Source organism: Manis javanica, chromosome 2 (assembly GCF_040802235.1).
Source record: "Manis javanica isolate MJ-LG chromosome 2, MJ_LKY, whole genome shotgun sequence".
Classification (NCBI taxonomy): domain Eukaryota; kingdom Metazoa; phylum Chordata; class Mammalia; order Pholidota; family Manidae; genus Manis; species Manis javanica.
The window spans coordinates 83,575,206-83,596,897 of record NC_133157.1 but is presented as its reverse complement, the minus strand read 5'-3'; the positions used below and the strand labels follow the sequence as shown (position 1 = coordinate 83,596,897).

At 42.7% G+C, this 21,692-nt stretch overlaps 1 pseudogene; it reads right to left on the bottom strand.

Annotated features, from left to right (window-relative positions):
- Positions 1 to 4,747: 4,747 nt before the first annotated feature.
- On the bottom strand, positions 4,748 to 15,422 carry LOC108405746 (spermatogenesis-associated protein 31D3-like; annotated as a pseudogene).
- Between the last annotated feature and the right edge of the window lie 6,270 nt (positions 15,423 to 21,692).

Below are 21,692 nucleotides of genomic sequence, written 5' to 3'. Positions count from 1 at the left end.
AGGCCTGTTCTACCTTATGGATAGCTTGCACTGCCTCAGGTGTAAGGGAGCGTGGAGATGTTAGTTGTGAGTCTCCTTCTAGGATTTTAAACAGTGGTTTCAAGTCAGTGGTAGGTACCCTTAAAAATGGCCGCAACCAATTAATGTCTCCTAGGAGTTTCTGGAAATCATTCAAAGTTCGCAGCTGATCATGTCTTATCTTAAGCTTTTGGGGGCAAATTACATCTGTATAAATGGTGGCTCCTAGGAATTTGCTAACACTAGATTTTTGAACTTTCTCACTGGCTATATTCAGTCCCCAAGTCTCTAGGGATTTAGTGAGCTTCACATAGGCCTCTTCTACTTCTGCTGATTGTGGGGAGCAGAGAAGGATATCATCCATATAGTGAATAATTTTCAATTTGGGGTAGTTTTCGCGAATTGGTGCTAGCGCTTGCTGAACATACAGTTGACATATGGTGGGGCTATTTGCCATCCCTTGAGGGAGGACTTTCCACTGAAATCTGGCGTCTGGTTGCTCATGGTTAATAGCTGGCAGGGTGAATGCAAACCTTTCTTTATCTTTGGTGTTTAGGCGTATGGAAAAGAAACAATCTTTGATGTCTATTATGATTACTTTCCATTCTTTGGGTAGAGCAGAGAGAAGTGGCAGTCCTCGCTGGACAGGTCCAAACAGCCTCATTTGAGCATTTACTGCTCTCAAGTCATGAAGCAATCTCCATGATCCTGACCTTTTTATGATTATAAATATGGGCGTATTCCATGGAGACACAGAGGGTTCTAAATGTCCTAATTGGAGCTGTTCTTGTACTAAATGGTGAGCTGCTTCTAATTTCTCAGAGGATAGGGGCCACTGAGGAACCCATACGGCCTCCTCTGTAAGCTAAGGTATGGGCATGGCGTCTTCAATGGCCCCTAGGAAAAACCCAGGCCATGATGGTCATTTTTTACTTTGGGAAGGATAGGCTCTATGCGTCCCTGTTGGTGTTTCCCTAGTCCTTTACCAGGAATATATCCCATATCTATCATCATGCCTTGGGCAGGGGTGGAGTATTCATTAATAAGTTTAAGGCCTAGGCTCTGCATGACATCTCTCCCCCACAAATTGACTGGTAGTGGGAGCACATAAGGGGTAACTGTACCTTTTTGCCCTTCAGGCGCCTGCCATCTCAATGGTTTGGCACTAATGGTAGGACTAGACTCATATCCTAAACCTTGCAAAGAGTGTGAGGACTGGGTTACAGGCCATTTGGAGGGCCACCAGTTTGCAGAGATAATACTTTTATTTGCTCCAGTGTCTAGGATCCCTTCAAAACTCTTTTCTTCTATTTTGAGGGTCAATTTTGGTCTGTCTGCCAAATCTAATACTATAAAGGCTGAGTTATAATTAGAGGAACCAAAGCTCTTTTCTCCTCTCTCCGTGGTGGTAGCTGGATAATTGGCATGGAGACTAGGCAACACTAAGAGTTGGGCTACGCGGTCTCCTGGGGATATAGGGTAGATTCCCCTGGGGGCTGAACACATGATTTTTACCTGTCCTTCATAGTCTTGATCAATAACCCCGGGGTGGACTACAAGGCCTTTCAAGGTAGCAGAAGAGCGCCCCAAAAGCAACCCTACTGTATCTGGTGGTAAGGGGCCTTTAAAGTCTGAGGGGATGGGTTGAACTCCCATCTGTGGGGTTAACACTATTCTGGTGGTGGCACGGATGTCCAATCCCGCGGAACCTGGAGTGGCTCTCCTTGGGGGGCTGTGCTGCTCCTGAAGGACACTGGTGTGCTGGCTGCCCCATATATTTGCGGGCCCTGGCGGCGGGGGCCCCTCTGGGAGTTTTTTGGCGACTCTAAGGGTTTCCCTTCTATGTCTTTAACAGATCGGCATTCCTTAGCCCAATGTCTGCCTTTCTTACATCTCGGGCACACTCCAGGGGTTTTCTGGGCCGTCTGTTCGAAATTTGGGCCTCTACAGTCTCTCTTCATATGACCTAGTTGTCCACATTGAAAACACTTAACATTCTTATTAAGGGTTTTTGCTTGTCTATGACTCTGTAATATAGCGGCAGCTAGGCCTGCATTGGTGAGGGGCCCTCCTACCTCCCTGCAAGCTTTCAACCAAGCAGACAATCCTTTCTGCTTCCAGGGGGTAATTGCCTGTCTGCATTCTCTGGTGCACTGTTCAAACACTAGTTGTTGGACAAGGGGCATGGCCTGTTCTTGATCTCCAAACACTCGGCCTGCAGCTTCCATCATGCGAGCGACGAAGTCTGAAAATGGCTCGCTTGGTCCCTGAATTATTTTTGTTAAATTACCTGACACTTGTCCTTTATTAGTGAGGGCCTTCCATGCCTTAGTAGCACACGCATTTATCTGTGTGTACAATGGTACAGGAAAAGCGATCTGGTTGGCTACCCACTGTCCCTGGCCTGTCAACATATCATAGGACCAATGACACGCGGGTTCCCCCGCAGCAGCGTTATCACGCGCCTGGGTCATGCTTATATCATGCCATAGTGCCTTCCACTCTATATACTGTCCCATGCTAGAAAGACAAGCTTTTGCTACATATTGCCAGTCTGAGGGTGTCATAGCTGATTCCGCCAGCCTTTCAATCTGCGCTAGGGTGTAATTAGCACTGACTCCATAGGTCCGAACAGCCTCTGCGAGGTCTTTAACCTCTTTATGGGTAAGGGGTTGATGGGCACGTGCTCCATTGTCTTCGATTACGGGGAACATCCGTCTAATTGCCCTTAAATCCTCTGGAGCACAGAAGGAATGTGCGCCGTTCGCATAGGGCGGCGGGGCTAAGGGCGATGAGGAGCGTCTCACTTTCATTTTCCTTTTAGTTTGCGTCTCCGTTTTGCTGACATCTGTACTTTTGCACTTAGCAGTTCTAGAGACTCTGGTCTCTTCCTCCTCTTCCGGGGACATTAATTCATCTTCTGATTCCCTATTGGAAAGTTGGAGTTCCCTCAACTCTTTCCAGGGGTATTTGCTATTTTCTCCGAGGCGGTCGTCACCTGCTTCTCGGGGCTCTTTCGCTTTTGCCCTAGACGGGCTCCCTCCCTCACTCTGGGGATTTTTAACTTTTGTTTTAGCGGTCCTCTTTCGGCCGCGAGCCAGCTCTGTCTCCCGTTCCGTTTCTGACATACTTTCTTGGATGTCGGACAAAGCTCTCTGACCTGCTTTTATCACCTTTTCACATTTCTCATCTTGTAGGCAAGCTCTAATCAGTTTCCATAGCGGTCTAGTGCCTCCTCTCAATTGTCCCTCTTCTTCTTCTCGATCGAGATCTTTCCCTAACTTGTCCCAGCTCGGGATGGAGAGGGACCCTGAACAGATAAACCAAGGGGCAACTCGGTCTACTTCTTTTACAAAGGAGCCTAAAACTTTGGTGGAAACTTTCAAATTCCTTTCCTTGAGAACTGCCTGTAAGGCTGAAACTAATGATGGTGCATTCCCCATGGTGTCTCTTTATCTACAGAGAACCATCAGCCGCCACCCTTAAAAGCGCGTCTCTCGGAACTTACCTCTCCGGGCTTTCTTCCGTCCTGCAGTTCTGAATCCTCTCCAGATGTCTGAAGGGTCCTCCCTGTGCCGGTGATGTTCTGAGTCCCGGGTTTCGGCACCACCTGTCGCGCGCCCCGTCCTCGCCAGCAAGAACAGCACGCAACAACAGCAGGATTCTTCTGCAGAAAGCTTTAATCTTCAGCTCTTTTGTGATACAATCATCAAGGGAAGGACCCAAAGGGGAAGACTGGGCTAGCTATATAGTTCTCATGCTCTAAGCTGATTGCGCGCTGCTTGTGATGCTTTATTAGCATAGCTGCTATGATACACCAATTGGTTAGCAGGGGAAGGTCTAATTAGCATGTGGTATGCGGCCAGGAAGTGGCGGGATTGTCCAGAAGTAGTCTTTGTTTTACCTACAACTTTTTCTCAAGCTGGGCGCCATTTTTGGGTGCGGCTACCAACAAAACATCATTATCTGGCCTTGAGTCTAGCCCAAGGACACGACGCTTATCAGGGATATTGAAACCATGTGAAGGCAGCTCCAAGCCATGAGAACTGCTTTGGTTCTCATCACTTTGTCCTTGCTCACACATCAACAGAATATGTGGGAAAAACAATCAAGCCATGTGTATTTGTACATTTGATTTCTATGTTACTTGATTTATATAGTAATCCCATAAATCCCCCATTTCCCCCTTTTCTTTTAAGTAGTACATATAGTAATATAATAAGTAGACAGTTCCTAACAGAAGGCTTTTTAACATAGCTTAGTTCTCCACATTCTGCAGTATAAAATAAAAGTCTATGTTTTGAACTTATGTAAAGGAGAGTAAAGATAGAAAATAAATTTTCTAGTATTTAGTAGTGCAATTAGAAGGTAGGTGCAGGTGAGCAGGTCTATACCTATAGACTACGTTTTGATCTGAGCTGGGCAAAGGCAACAAAACATCCATGGGTGCAGAAGATTTCTCTCAAAACTGGGGGTGGGGGTGAGGTTCTAAGCCTCACCTCTGTTGGCTCCCAATCTCTCACCTGATGGCCCCCCTGTGCCTGTCTTAGGTTGTTCCTCCCTTGAGGAATCTTACCTGTCTCTGGCTAACCAGCCATCTTCCAGGGCCATACAGGGAGATGTAAAGTTGGTAAGTGAGAGAGAAGTAATATTCTTTGAAAAGGTTAGTTTTCCACTTTACAGATTTATGCCCCATGGCCTCTATGTCCAGCACTTGTCTTGAGATATCTTTGTCAGTTGAAAGGATTATGATGCACAGTAATTTTAAGTATGACGCATGAACTCTAGTAAAGAGCTGTATTTAGGAAGGAAGAAAAAAAGCAATAGAAGTAGCAGATGGAAGAGAATATGAGAAGGTTGATTATTTCTTTGACATAATTTCCTGTAGAGCAATGTAAGCATGTATAGGTTTTAACAAACTACTAATTATATTACATATACACATTAGCAGAACAGGAATACAGATACATAACAAAAGCAGACCTACAATTATTGGCCATATCTAATGAAACTAAGAAAACCAGTCAGGTAGTTCAGGCATTTGTGAAAACTTATTGACAATATGATGGATATTATCTAATTGATTTTGAATAGTTTGAGAAAAATCAGACAAATTAACACAACACATTTCTGGAAATTGTTCACATCCTACATGTTCTTTTAACAGCAGATAATCTATAGAAGCACAGTTTTGAAGTACTGCAACTTGCACTTCTCCCAGTTCTAGGTTGAGCTCAGATAATAAAGAAGCAGTCAAATTTGTTGTTTTGCTATATGCACAGGCCAGATTAGATATCTCTTTCTGCATTCCAGCGACAAGTCCAGGAACCGGCAGGATGAATGCAGCTGCAACTGCAACAGCGGCAGGATCTAAAAGTTTCAAGTTGTTGATGCAATCAGATGGCAGAGCTCGGAGGAGTCTTATATGCTTATATCCAGGATGGTCTATTAGAGCAGGAAGAATGCGTCCCACACCCCAAACACCTCGATAGTGTGAAGAAAGGGCTTGATACATTTTGTTATCACACAAAAATACCCACCCGTTTGGGAGTCTATATCTAGAAGACCATTTTACATTGATTGTAGAATTACAGTAAGAGGGTACATGAGTACAATTAATACATACACAGTCAGTAATTATAGTAGTACTAACAGGTAAATTTAATTGGGCATCAGGAGTAAGAGCCTTAAGGGGAAGAGTGATATTTATGCCTGATATATTAGTGAACACCATGAGAGGAAGTCCTATGCCTATTAAATTCTTCTTCAACAGTCCACTGATAGAGGAATCTCTTGCTGCACAAAAAGATGACTTGAGCAACCCTTGCCTCGCGAGTTGTAACCACAAGTTAGGTGAGGAAAAACTATTTTCTGGAATGAGTGATGTATTTAAATACACATAACTACTCTTGTACAACATGTCAGGAGTTCACTTTTGAAACTTTTCACAGGTATAATTGCCAATATCTTCTCAAGACAAAACTGCTTTATAAATATAATGGTTATTATCTCTAACAGATTGGTCAGTAATATTATTCCATCCAAGTTTTCCTCCATCCTTTTGTCTATATATTTATTCACCATTCTTTTTCCACACTATAGGGCCCACAGGAGTGGAGCAAGTAGATAAGCAATGCAGAACTACACCATGGCTTAAATAAGGGGGTTTACTTAGGCTTGCTGTTATAATGCAAGCTTGTGTAGTATGCACATACATAAGCGCTATTATCGGAAACAAAAACAAAGATACTATCATTTGGTGGGCTTTAGCTTTCTGTGTCTGACATACAGACTTTTGTTGAGGTTTTTTGATGGTCATCTTCTGGAATGATTCTTCCAGAGGATGTTGATGCTGGAAGTTCTTCTTAATTCATTTTCTGGGTAGCTAAATCAAGCGTAGATCCTCTGTAACAACACAAACAAACTCTTTGCCCCACACTTTGATATGACCTTTATACCATTGTGAAGAACCTATTGGAGACCACTATACAGGAACTGCTGTTGTTTCAGAAAAGGAAATGTTAAAAGAAAAATGCACTTCCATAGCTGATCATCTGTTACCTTTTAAAAGATCAAAGTTTAAGAACATGTAAAGCATGTGTCAATTGTTGATTTGCTGTTAATTTTATCATGTCAGGAAGTAATCCCCTTTTTTTGTTTTGATAAATAATGCTTAAGAGTAAGATGACGACGTTCAATCAGAGCTTGACCTGTGAAATTGTAAGGAATGCCTGTTTTATGAGTGATGTTATATAGCTGAAAAAATTTTTTTAGTGCAGAGGAGAGGTAAACTGGAGCATTCAGTCAGCTTAAGAGAAAAGCTTAAAACATTTTATCAGCAACATTTGAAACAAAAAGCCACAAAAATCATTTTCTTTATTTTACTTAATTTTGTGTAACCAATAGCTGTTTTGCTGAAATCTAGTTCTTTGCTAGTTTAGGGGTAATTAAACAGTGATTATAAATGACAAAAGATTTACAAAAGACAATGGTTAAAGATTTGATGAGAGCTTACTGTAAGACAGTGGATATATGGAAATTTGGATATTTCTGTAACATAAAACATTCAGTAATAAAGTTTAGCATTATTCCTTTTGACAGTGCTTTCCAGGTAAATATATATCAGATAAATAAGCCAAATTAGTCAAATATTTTCCTTGATGAGAAGAAATTCCTCTGACATGTTCCAGGGGCCCTCTGGAAAATATCAGAGTTAACTAGAGATAAAAGTACTTTTAAAAATTTGGTCCTGGGAAGTTGTCAGAAGTTTTTAAAGAACTTGCCTAAATAGAATTATAGTTATTAAATAACACTTATTATTTAACCAGAATGATAATAAGAAGTTTTAAAAGCAAATACAGGTTACATAGTTGTCAACAATACTTAGCTTACAGTCTTTTTAATATTAAGCTCTCATTTTCTTAATACTCAGACACTTCATTGAAACTTTAAGCATAAGAAACTTTTAATAAACAATTAGAAAACTTTACAATCTTTCCTTTTACATTCAGTGTTTTCTTTTTTTAAATAAACAGCTGTACTTTAAAATAGTTACCTTCTTTTACTTTCAATACAATGCATTTCTATTCCTTACATCTTCTCTTATTAAAACATACATTCTTTAGCATACAGAAACATTATCCTTATTATATTAAGTAGTTTTAATTAGAACTTAAAACCATTTGGTAGTTTAACCTTCAGTGAACACTGAAAAATAGGCCACTGTAAACTGTTACACCAGCATTCTTCACATCGATACATCTATGAACATATTTTATCATTTTTGGAAATGTGCCTTACAGCACAATTTCTCATTTAGCACAAAATATGCCTATATAACTTTACAAAACTTTAAGAATTTTGGTTACCACAAAAATTCTCAGGCTGTTTACAGATATATACACTGTTATACATTAATACAGTATTATTATTAAGATGTTCATTTGGTACACTTGTTTACTTATTTTTAGCAACTATGCTAGATTACTTATAAAACTTTTACCAAACATTAGACAAAAAGTCAAGCTTTTCTTTAAGTATCTTCTTGAAATATTTAACAGGTAACATCAACTTAAACGACTTTAAGTAAACTTTGGCAGCTGATAGCTATAAGGGCATGTCTGTTTCAGTTAAACTTAAATTAGCATTAATGCTTAATATTTTTTATTATATTTTCTGGAAGTTTTAGAATGCCCAATTTTCACAAGCACTTGCCTTTAAATCTGTTTTTATTAATACCATCTGGAGGTAGGAAAATATTTTTCATTTACACAGACACACAAACATAAAGATTGAGACATAATGACTACAGTTAGCAACACTTTTCATATAAAAACATATACACAGACAGACAAACTGATATAAAGATTTGAGTTAATAATATTCAATTGCCTTCTTTCTTTTTAGCTTACTTGATTAAAAGTACTTCAGTTTTCAAGAATACACTGTAAGGGCGAGCAGTTTACATAACTGGGTTAAGGTTTAGATGGCCCCAGACTAAACGGGCCGATGAAGGCTCTGAACTGATAGGGACTGTGTGCGTCCCGGGGGCTGGAAATGAAATGCAAGTAAAATTCTAGCACGAGTCATTTAAAGCCAGGCTGTATTGCAGAAGAAAAATTTCTTCTATCTCAGGAAGTCTAGTTTAAGACTTCCCAGTTTTCAAAGATAATGATGAACCCACTAAGTAGAATAGATTTTCACTAAAAGAATTTAGAAAACCAATTCCATATTGTAGTAGTTCACGGGACTTTTGACTATTTTCTTTCCTTGTGGCAAAATACATTAAGCTGCATAACATTATATTGCATACTTCTTTCAGGGGCCAAGTCTCTCTAATCAGAAAGTTTGTACTGAGGCCAGGTTTGTGTGCAGAAGATAAGACACTTTGTTTTTAGAGTTTAGGGATTGAATTACTCCCAGTTAGCTTTCCTAGTTTTTTCTGCCCGAGCTTTAGTCATTCCTTGAGAGCCCCCTGCCTGTCTGATAAGTGCAGGGACTGTGTGACCTCTCGCTGCTAGAGCCTTGATCCGAGTCACAAGATTGTTTTTGCTTCCCTGGGGCTGCAGACAAGGAAAGGCCTAGCTCCAGGACGACTGCCTCTAAGGAAAGGAGTTAATAGAATAGAGCCACTTACATTTTGGTCTGAGGGTTCAACTTGATTACTTTACAGGCACCATTTACATTACACAGGAGAAAGTGGAGCAAGCCTAAGAGGACTGCTTTGAAACGGAGCAGAGGAACTTTTGCTAAGGCCAGAGATAAAATTCAGAGGCTGCCATGGACATTTATGGTGGGGTTTATACCCTTAAACACCAGTTTCTCTCAGTGCTTGGGAATTATCCTGCTAGTCACCTACTGTAAGAAATCTGATCTGTGAGATAAGAGGCCCGGGGTCATCTGCATCTTTTGCATAGGCAGCAGCCTAGCTGGAGGTTCACTCAGCACCATCGGATCTATCAGCCAGAGCAGAGATCCAAGGACAATGGTCTACTGGTCCAGTTTGCCCTCGGAGTCCACAGATGAGAATAGGAAAGTAGGAAATCGGCTCAGCCACTCCCTGACATTCCTGTACATCTGGAGGTGGGAAATCAAGGAGCGGCAGACACCAGGAAACCTTTCACCTGAGACTTAAGACTGGTAGCTCACACTAATCATCTTTTAAGTGGCTAACGGGTGCCCAGACACATTGTGATGAGATAAAGAAGTGCAGTATTAAGTCAGGAATAAGAGTGAAGCATAGGTCTCCTACCTTGCAGTGGTGAGCATCCAGTTCCGTGAAAGTTAGAAGAGAGTTAGGGATGCCACCTGCCTCACTCAGAGGCCAGGGTGGCCTGAAGAAGCAGGCTGGAAGTCGGAGACAGAGAGAGAGATACTCCAAGTCACAGATACTCAGTCAGGCTGTAGGGGTCTGATTCTAGACACATGGGCCTTTGAGAAGCCGCTGAAGTGTAGCCTCAGCTTAGACTCTCGCAGTTGCCCACGGCTTTCCTCAGTCCTTCACATCTGAGGAGATGCCTCTGAAAGGGAATCCTGGCCTCCACTCAGGAGACTTTCCTGACTCCCAAGGGAGACAGGGGATCCACTGAGGGAGATGCAGGGGAGCCTGTCGCTCGAGACTTTGAGATCGGCAGCCGGGCTATGGCCTGATGTTGTGTGCCATAGACGGCTTCCTTCTATAAGTAAAGTGAAAGAAAGGCAGGCTTAGATGCTGATCCTCACCTCTGAGGTTATCCCGGACGAGGCCCCCAAAAGGGGGAGTTTGTAAAGGTTGCAAAGCAAGAGTGATGAAATTACATAAAGACCAGGCAGGTACAGGAATAGCATCGCCCTGTCTATGAGCTTTCTTAAAATCTCTCATAATATTAGCCCAATCAGTCTGTTTGAGGGTTCCCTGTGGTGGCAACCAATAACAATATTTTTTAATGTATTTATACAATTGGGCAAAATCCTTCTTAGAAGTTTTCACTCCTAATGTTTTTAGGAGGGCATGGAGCAATTTTAAATAATCCTCCAGTTTAGCTGCTTTAGTTTCAGTTTGGCCCATTATAGTGTCCCTGACGTCTCGATCCTGTCCCTTTGTATGCTTTCCCGGGAGCCTTACCGGATCGATGATCTTTGGAGCTTCCCCGCTCTGTGTTTCAAGGGTCCCTGTTCGGATGCCACTTGCCGGTCCCCTCCCTGCCTCTGTCCCACAGATAAGGGAGGAGACACAATGAGATACTGAAGATCTGAAAGGGCCAGCCAGGGGACTGGGGGCGTACCAGCTCAAGAGTAATGCTAAGAAGGCATTTCTCATATTTATTGAACAAATGAACTTACAATGAACTTAAACATCATTATCTGGCCTTGCGTCAAGCCTAAGGATGTGAAGCTTCTCAGGTTTATTTAAATAATGTGAAGGCGGCTCCAAGCCATGAGAACTGCTTTGGTTCTCATCACTTTGTCCTTGATCACACAATAGAATATGTGGGAAAAACAATCAAGCCATGTGTATTTGTACATTAGATTTCTATGTTACTTGATGTCTATAGTAATCCCATTAATCCCACAGAGGATGACATCCCTCTACATACTGTTTTGTACTCAGCCCAGCCCAGCACCCTTTTGGTAAAAAGCATCAGTATGCTGTGCAGTGGTCTGATCAGCCTCAAGGAGGTGGAGCCTGGATTGATTGGAGGAGGTGGGGAGCAGGTCAGGATCACAATATAGGGATGATAAGATGTATATCTTTTTCCACCCACAAGGTCATTCTTTCCCCTCAACATCTTTTGTTGATTTCCAACTCATGAATGGGCCTCTTTCGTTTCTCTCAGCTTTATTTTACCCTCAGAGGTAAGTGGCTGCCTGGTCAACATTCCTACCACTGACAGCTGGCCCATGCTTTTGCTCTGCAAAAGAATGTCATCAATCAGGCAACCTGAAGAAATACCCAGGAAAGGGGAACCACCACTTCTCCAAGGTGCCTTTCCAGTAGGGAAACCTCAGTGTCAAGGTGAAAGTATGCATCCCCAACACAATAACGTCCATGTGACTGATGCTTAAGCAGCATCTATACAGTTTCCAGACCCTACCCCAACTATCCCAGGATCCATCACAGCAATGTCCACCCCAGACACTCCCATTCAGGGTTTACCCACCTGTGGGATCCTCTGGTTACTCACTTTTAAATGATGATTAAGCCACTGCTTCTTCTTGAATGTTATTTTCTGGAAAATATACCTGTCCCTGACCCTCTTCAGATATAAAAGACCTGTCCTCCCTGTTGGGAGCAAACCTGTGGGCCTTTAGGCAGACTCGGTCACAAAAGCCTTAAGACAACAGCAACGTTTGAGTAAAGTCTTTCCTGTAAAGTCAGCAACAATGAATCCATCCACGCGTTAGAAACAAGTTTTCCCCTATTACCAAGAAACACATTTAGTGAACTCCTAGGTTAGAGCTAGTGGTTAGGCTACCTCGCAACATGTGCTTTTTCTGTCCTTTGTTAATCAAGAAACACCCTCTGCCCCAGGGGAAAGCCCCTCCCTTAAAACCTCCCTCCCAAGGGCCCCCACCCCCAAAATGGAGAACTCCCCGCTTCTCTTCCGGGTCCTCTGTTCCCGCTGGCGCGACCTAAGGTCCAATTATCTCCTGACCCACCCCTTACTTGCTAACCTGTATAAATTGAGCCTGCAAACAATAAACTGTGCCAGCTTGATCAGACATCCTGTCTTGCTGGTCGTTCTTTGTGTCCCTTGCCCCATTCTTTTTTTTTTCTTCAATTCTCTCCTCCAGGTCGTAGACCCGCATTGATAGTCCTGCAGGTCGGGACACTCCCTAGCTCTCTAAGGGATATAAGACATTCAATGAGGGGAAGCTGTGGACTGCCATGTATTTTCATTTAGGCTAAGCTAAGAGACGGGAGACATAACTCATCTCTTCAAAGTTCATCAGGGAGGAAATGGGCTATTGGGAACACATGGGGTCTATTTCTCAACAAGAGCAACAGGGGTCATGTCACCTTTTAGAAGCCAAAGGAAGCAATCACTGAGGCTGAACTCCTTCCTTTCCCTAAGTACAGGTCCAGAGTAACCCAAAACCATGCCAACACAGAATGTGGAATTCACTATTATTAGAAAAACATTTATTGGGGAGAATCAATATTATCCACAAGGAAAGAATTATTTGGGGGAAGGAAATTCTCATTTCTGGAAAATCTGGAGAATTGTCTTCTGTCTAAACTGTAGAGACAGATCTCTGCATGCAGTGTTTTCAGCAGTGGTGAGAGCAGCTGGAGGCCCCTGTGGCAGGCTTGATGCCTGCTGGTGGGGCATGCATGGGGCACAGGATCCTTGTGAGGCATGGATGAGGGGTGCTTCTGAACCAAGAGCTAGGTACATGTCTTGCTCTCTGATCTGTAAAATACTTGTAGGGTAACTGTGGTCAGCAGAGATAGCTTCTTAGTGGCCACATTGGTTATTTGCCAGTTTACAGGAGGGAGCCTTGTGGTTGAAAGATTGCCCCCTAGTGGGATCTGCCTTTCTGCCTTCTGCTGAGTTTTCCCAAATTTCACTTGGGGCTGATGGGGCTTTTCAGGGTGGGTGCTACCTATTGCTTGCTGATGCCCCATTTTGTTCTCTAAGAACTTTCCAGTGTCATGATTTTCTGAGCTTCAGTCATTCCACTAAAGGCATCTCTACTTTGAACTACACCTCGGCTCTGCACTGATGATATGCAGCTGCTCTTTTCCTGGGTATTTTCTTTGCCATGACAAATCCATTTAGAAAAGTGTTTCATTTTTTGGCTGAAACGGCTTTTGGCAGGCTGAACCTTCTGGGACAGTGTGTGCGAAGACTTGCTCCCAAGTATCACCTTTGCTGGGGAACTCTTCTTTCCTGATTGGGATGTTCCCAACCTTGCATTCCCTCCTCCATGCCCTTTAGCTTTAGAGCCTGGAGGACTTGCTTTCTTTGCACCTGGAGGGAAATTCTCACCCTGGCACTTCCTTAAGATATGCTTAGGGACACAAGGCTCTTGCTGATGCTTCATGCTATTTCCTCTGCCCTCCACATGGACATGTAGCACCTGGAAAAATCCCATGTCCCCACTGGAAATAACCTGAGCATGAGTCAGTGAGGCCTTAGATGTCAAACTATCTGAGGCAAGCGACATGTCAGTGGGTTGACCTTTGGCCTGGGCATGTTCTCACTGTCCAGTTTTACCATTAACACAACTGTTGAGTTGTCATCTCAGGTCTGTTGATTTAAGATCTTGGGGACCTGAAATATTTGGTGGGGGTGTTCAGTTGTCACGAACCATTACATTTTTCATTTGGGAGCTTTCTGGCTTGCTGGTAGTCAAGATGTCACTAATTTGTCCTTGAAGAGTATCCACCTCTGCAACCCTAAATATATTCCTGGACATGCTGAGCTCAGACACAGGTTTTAAAATCTTCTTTGTCTTCTTGCCCTGTTGCATCTCTACTTTATTATTACCCCTCACAGTCTTATACTCTCGCTCATATAGAGGCCCAGCTTGCTTTGGGGGCAGCTCTGAGAGGCTCCTGTTGGCTGGTAGAGTCTGACTCTGAGTAGCTTGGCCTTTGATGCTGTGTATGACAGGCCCAAGAGTCTGTCTGGCCTCCTTAATTCCCTGAATATCCTTGGCAATCTCATGGTTAATATCAGGGAGTGACTGTCTCAGTTTCCCTTGTCCTTCATTAGCCACAAGTGAGGTAGCAGGGAGAGGCTGCTGCAGTACAGGGGCTGAAGTTCCTGTCCCCACTCGTCTCCATCAGGAGATTTAGAGCTTCCTCCAAGGGGCTTGCTTTGGAGCCTCTCAGATTTGGAGTTTGCCCCAGACACCAAGTTGGCCAAGGAAGGACAGTTGGAATAGGACAAGGAATAGGATGAGACATTTTTCAATTTAAAAATCTCTTAATGGAATCAAGGACCTTGTAGGGAGTCCCCACACCATCCTCATATGAAACTTTTTAATATGAGCTTCCGGTGCCTGTTTTACACTGGAATCAATGAAGGAAAGTTCCTGGAAGGTATTCTCTTTGTAGTCTTCATCCACTGATGGTGGCAAACTACTCTGTTTTAATTGGATGTGGGATTTCTCAGGAAGTAGTGTCTGCTTCATATATTCCCATGAATTCTGCACAGCCCCAGGGAGCTGACCCTCACTGATTTCCTCAAACTTCTTGTTCAAATGTACTTTTAGGATGTTCACAAGTTCTCTCCCACCTTCATATTTCCCTAACCCCCTTGAGAGACTCACCATGTGACTGTCTAGTTTTTTCTCAGAGTCATATCCCAGGTCCTCATATGAAGAGCCCTCTGAATCACACAACAGAAGATCTTTTCAACCACTCTCTGGGCTCTGTTCCTGCCCTTCCCCACATCCTTCTCTAGCTGAAGTATTTCTGAGGCCCACTTTTGGAAGCTACCAGGTTGGCTTAATCCAACATTAAGATTCTTGCTACTCTTATCATTAAGCTCAAATCTCCGTGAGAGTTCATGATTTCTCTTTGACCCAGATATCTCTGAAGAATCACTCGGTGGCATCATCAGTGAGAGAGATTCTAGAACCCTATGGGGCAGGCCCCACTGGTGTTGAATGAGCCTCTTTTGAAGGTGCTGTTCTAGTTTGTTCCAAATCTCATCACTAAGAGGAAATGCTCAAGGAAGGATAGAGACTGAAGCATGGGTCTGGGAGGCCTTGCAGTTGGGAAAGGAGCCCAGAGGACAAAATTTCACCTGAGATCTTTGGACCACAGCAGGTAAACCCCACAAATATTCTTGTTGCTTCTGCAACACATTTCATTCCAGCTTTTGAATTTTAGATGAGCTAAGAGAGCCTAAATCATTCTGGGGTCCACGGAAACACACTCCACAGATCCTAGTCTGGGATAGAGGACCAGATGGTGGGATTCAGGGTGGAGATGGAAGATGGGCCTGGGACTGGCCATGAGAGAGAGCTAGGGGCTGAGTTTGTGGCAATGCTTGAAGCTGGGGCTAAGGGTGCTTCTCAGGCAAGGACAGAGGTATGAGATGAGGAAGCACTGGGGATTCTTGGCCTGCAGAAGTATTTAATATTACATTGAATATAAAGACTATGGAATAGTCACCCAAGCCATGGGCAGCAGAGGACAAGGACTCACTGTGTAGAGATGGGGGGCCTCCAAAGAGCTGGATACCTTCTTGCTGTAATTGGCTCCCCAAGGTCTTAGGATATGGGAGCTGCTTGTGCACATGCAGCTCCTTTGGTTTGCCTTTGCTGTTCCAAAAAGGAAGGGAGACTGCTGAGTCATGCTTATCAGTAACTGTAATATTTTTCCAGGGGAATTTAGTTGGTACTCTGGCCTAAGTTGTTTTGGAAAAGAACCCCCTTTCTTTTCCTTTTCCTTCCATCACAGGAAATCACTCCTCTTTCGGACTTGCCTCTCCAGAAGTGCCAGGCGATCATGGCTGAGAAATGAAAGGGTACCAGACTCTAGGGATGGCTGCAGGGTCTCCCCTGAAAGAGTTCTCTGAAGAGTGGAGGGCAAGAAACTCTTGATTGAAATCATATCAAGACAAGTCTTTGGGATGAGCTTGCCCCCAAGAACAGTCTGAAGTTGACAAGCTTGAATGGTGAAAGCCTCTGATTCTTGGGTCAAACGTGAACCCACCAGGGCTACCTGGAGATGAGTTCTCTGGAATAGGCATTGATGGGATGGAAATCGATTTAGATGGAGTCACAGTCAAATTGCAGTCTGGTGGTGGTGCAACAGACATGCTTGATAGCACATGAGGACAAGGAATGAATCCATGGTATTCATTGTCTGGGACAAATCTGGTAAGGGGTCGATGTCTTGGGAAAGTGGGAAGAAGGTATTCACAGACAAGGTAGCCTCTGGGTGGAGAACAGGATCCACTGTCTGAGTGTCATATGGTGGGGGAGGGGGAAAGGCAAGGGTTTGGGTTTGGGAACAATCCACACAGTATTTAGAATCCAAGGAAGGAAAAGGTTCTGGTGTGACACACAGGTGCAGGTGAGGAAAAGCCCGCTAAGGAGGTCATTAGGTTAGGTGAGAGAATGCAGGGAGGTGGTGGGGAAGGCTCAGATAAAGAGGCTGGTGTTAGGTCTCCTGGAGGGACTGCTGAGTCAGCAGGGGACACAGTGTCTGGTGACTCAGTCACAGGAGCTATGGAAGCCAAAGAGGACACAGAGTGAGTAGCCTCTTCCAGGACTTCCGGGCACAAGCAGCCGATTGACCTCAACAGTTGTGCTATTACACACTTTGCAGAAGGGGTCTGGACATAACTAATTAGTTATTTAATCAACAAAAGTAAGTAGGACTTATTGTTTAGAGCATGAGAGGAAGGAAGGAACAAAGGAATTAAAAAAATAAGTCAGAGATCAATGAACAGATAGCAACAGGAAGAAGCCTTTATTTATCAAATTATTTTAAGCATAAATTGAATAAATTTTCCAACCAGAGGACATAGAATGGCTGAATGCCTTTGCCTAGAGCCCCCATCTAGGGGCTCCTGATAAGCCAACTCCCTTTAACCCCCTCTGCAGCAGCTGGGTATACCAGTGGTTCCCAGACATGAGGCGCACACCTTTGTTTGGGCAGCAGAGCTTATGAGTATTAAAAAAAAGGTCCAAGAATCCACATGAACAGCAACTGTTGGCTGGGGCTAACTAAACAATGTATATCACACAAACACAAAACATCACTTTTAAATGAATTTACATACTGATTTCAAAGTGTCACTGATTTCATAGCAGTTTTTCTTCCTCAAGTGGCTTCTCAAACACACTAATAGCAACACAAAACTCAGGGTCCAGGGCAGGGGACAATGATATGTATTTCTGAAAGTTGACTTTTTATAAAAGAATAACACCCATACCATGCCATCCATATATTTGACATTGAAGTGTTAGAAATGACTATTCTACTCATTCTTAACAACAATCTAGAATACATTTGTACATCTTGCATATTCAGCTTATTCCAGAACTTACCCTCTATTCCACCTCTTTTTGATGTAAACAACTCACAAATCTCCCCACACAGAGTTATAGCTCAACATTTAAACATTCCTATTCTCTACAACAGCACTGTCCAATAGAACTTTCCACAATGATGGGAATGATCTACATCTGTGTTGTCCAAGATGGTAGCAACTAGCCGCATGTGACCACTAAGCACTTAAAATGGGACCAGTGAGACTGAGTACTTGAATTTTTTATCTTAATTAATTTCCATTCAAATTTAAATAGATGCATATGGCCAGTGGCTAGCATACTGGATGATGTAGCTCTGGACAGCATTCATTTCCTAATCATCTTATTTAATTAAACTATCCCCAAATGCAGAAAACAGACCAATAAGACTTAACTGATTCCAAAAGCTGGATTATTTGCTTTTGCACACAGCACCATGGTGCCAATGAAAGTAACAAACAAAGACAAATAAAATGTAAGTATTACTCTAGCATAATATAAAAAGGCCTCGACAAATGAGTGCAGCCCAGGAAAAAGTTACATAAATTCTTGGAAAACAATGCATCCAAAGGCTTCACAAGTCTACCTCTATATGCAAAGACTTGTTTATTCCATTAACTGTATCTTAAAAGTCTTGATTTAGTAACTATAAGTTTTATTGTCCATTAGTTGTGATGCTTGATTCTTAGCTCCTTTTTCTTATTGACTTAATCAGAAACAGTAAGAAATTAATTTTCTTGATACTGAGATGTTTTTTACATTATGGAAGAGGTAGAACACTGTGGCTTATAGCTCAAACTTCCATTGGTGTACTCTAAACTTCATTCTCACCTTTTATTTTCTTGTAATGTATAAAACAGAGGTGAAATACCATTAAAATTTTATTGCATTGAATAATAATTCTAACTTATTCTATTTTTGAGACATAAATTTTGTAGACTAATAACAACTAGCATTACCCCATACTTTATACTTCCAAGATCTCCCATGGTCCTCGTATAATCCCAAGCACTCTCATTGTCAATTTGCACATTACAAAACTACAGTTTAGCAGTAAAGTGGCTTCTCTAAGAGAACACATGTAAATTATTACCTAGAGCAATACTTTCCATATTGTTTTCAGTGGATCTTGGATCGCCATAAAATAGAAAACAGTGAATACTATATAGTTGTCTTACAAACTCAAAAAGCACATTAACATATTTAAAGATCTGATAAGTCCTGAGCTTGAAAAAAATAGGTTTAACTTTTAACTCAAGCATTTCCCAAGTTTATTTAAGCAACAAAATTTTTTTTACTTTAAAAATACCATTTATTGTTCTATCAAATACTCTTTAAAAAGTACTGAGCTAGGATGAGGTCAGATTCAAGTGGCATGGGTAGAAGCAACTAGGGATAGCCTTAAAGATGGCAGCATGAGAGCTGAGACAGAAACCACCTTCCAAAACCACATTTAATATGAAAATATAGCAAATACAACTAATCCTGAAAGAGCAACAGGAAGAATGCTGCAACAGATTGCCTACGTCTGGAGAAAGAGCAGACCTCATGGAAAAGGATAAAGTACCAAAGCCACAATCCAGTGGGACACACCCCTTCCCCAACCCTGTTGGGACCTTTTGCCTCTTTTAGGCCTGTGACGGCCGCAGACTGGAGGTTTCCATCCTCCCTTGTTACTTTTGCGTTCGTGGCCTAACTAGCTTCCCGTGCACACGTGCTCTTGGCCCTAACTCCGCCTCCCCACCTAACCCAAAACCTGCCTAAAGACCCTAGTGACAGATGAGATAATCAATTCCCATTGGTTTCTGTTACTTCCTTATCTTCCCCTATATAACTAAGCCTCAGATGCAATAAAGCTGAGTTTTGCTGCGCCCTTGAGGCTGACACATCTCCTGGCTTGGTGTGGTTTTGTTTTTCTCTGGATCTCAGGGGAGAGTGTCCAAGCCGCGACACTTGCCCTCTCGCTCAGCCCCGGGGATAACAGGCTGGTCCTGCTTGTCCCCCCCACCTTCTTGTTGCTGAAGAGCAACACAACCCCAGCTCACCAGTGGAAAGAAGAGACACTGAGCGAGGAAGGACATGGAGGCCTAGGACTGCTGAACACCTCACCCTGGAGATCTGCTCTGGGAGCACGAATCTACATTACATGGTGCTCTGGAGATTAGTGGTATTAGAAAGCTCAGAAAGGCAGAATAGTTAGAGAGACTGAGATTCAAGCTGCTTGTGGAGAACAGGTATCCATAACCAGCCATTCTAGGACAAAAGAAAGGTGGGAACTCTGAGACACTTCCCAACAGTGAAAGGGCTGCTAAAGGGGTAAGGATTCCACAGACCTTGCTGCTCAGGAGAAAGGACAGGTGGACAAAATCGTCCTGGCATACTTAGCCCAGCAGGTTGGGAACTTTCAGGTGCTTCAGGTACTCCATCCCCCAGGCTGACAACACAGCTCTGAGACCCCCAAGGTGAAACGCAGCCTGCCACTCCTTCCTCCAAATTGGCACCAGCTTGCAAAGCTGCTGTCCCCACCATTATGCCAGCTCAGCCAGAAAGAGGCCCAGCCTACAGCAGATACAAGGGTATACCATAGAGACACCTCCCTGTGCACTCAGCCCACTGGCCCTGGCAGTGGAGGCAGGCACTGCAGCCAGAAAGCAGGAAAGAGCTCTTCCCTCCTGGCAGGCAACAGCACCTCTTACCTGTGACCTCCACCATCACTCCAGGGGCTGAGCAGCTCCAGAGACTAGAGATTCTGGAAACAAGAAGGTGCTGCCTACAATAAGTTATTATTACAAATAGGAAACGTCAAAAGAACCTGGTACAAACCCAAATCTCACAAACACCAGAAAGACAGCCAAGTAAAACTGACCTCACCATTCAACCTAAAAAGATTTCGAAATAAAAATCATAAACATGCTCATGGAGGTACAGAAAAATATTTAAGACCCCAGGGAGGAATTCAAAAAAGAGAAACTGAAAAATACAGCATCTGAAATGAAACATACCATGGAGAGATTTAAAAGCAGATTAGATGAAGGAGAGGAGACAGTAAATGAAGTAGGAATTAGAGAACAGGAATACAAAGAAGCTGAGGCACCAAGAGAAAAAAGGATCTCTAGGAATTAAAGAAAACTAAGAGAATTGTGGGACCAATCCAAATGAAACACTATTTGCATAATAGTGGTACCAGAAAAAGAAGAGAGAAAAATGGATAGGAAGTATCTTTGAGGAGGTAATTGCTGAAAACTTCCCCAATCTGGGGAAGGAGATAGTCTCTCAGGCCATGGAGGTGCACAGATCTCCCAACACAAGGGACCCAAGGAAGATAACAACAAGACATACAATAATTAAAATGGGAAGATCATGGATAAGGACACAGTATTAAAAGTAGCCAGAGAGAAAAAAAAGATCACATACAAAGGAAAACCCATCAGGCTATTATCAGACTTCTCAACAGAAAACTTACAGGCCAGAAGGGAGTGGCATGATATATTTAATGCAATGAAACAGAAGGGCCTCAAACCAAGAATACTCTACTAGGCAAGATTATCATTTAAATTTGAAGGAGGGATTAAACAATTTCTAGATAAGCAAAAGTTGAGAGAATTTACCTCCCACAAACCGTCTCTACAGTGTATATGAGAGGAACTACTAAGATGGAAGTGGTCCTAAGGATAAATAGCTGTCACCAGAGAAAATAAAACCACAGTAAGGGAATTAGATCAATTAATTACTAAGCAAACTCAAAATAAAATCAACTACCCCCAAAGTCAGTCAAGGGATACACAAAGAGTCTAGAATCTGATAATTAATATATAAAGAATGGAGGAGGAAGAAAAGAGAGGGGGAAAAAGAAAGAACCTTTAGATTGTGTGTGAAATTGCATACTAAGTGACTTAAGATAGAATGCTAGATAGTAGGGAACCTACCCTTGAATCATTGGCAACCAAGAATCTAAAGCCTGCAATGGCAATAAGTACATATCTATCAATAATCACCCTAAATGTAAATAAATGGTCTGAATACACCAATCAGAAGACATAGAGTCACTAAATAGATAAAAAAACAAGACCCATCTATATACTGCCTACAAGGGACTCACTTCACACCTGAAGACATACACAAACTAAAAGTGAAGGGATGGAAAATGATATTTCATGCAACTAACAGGGAGGAAAAAGCAGGAGTTGCAGTACACA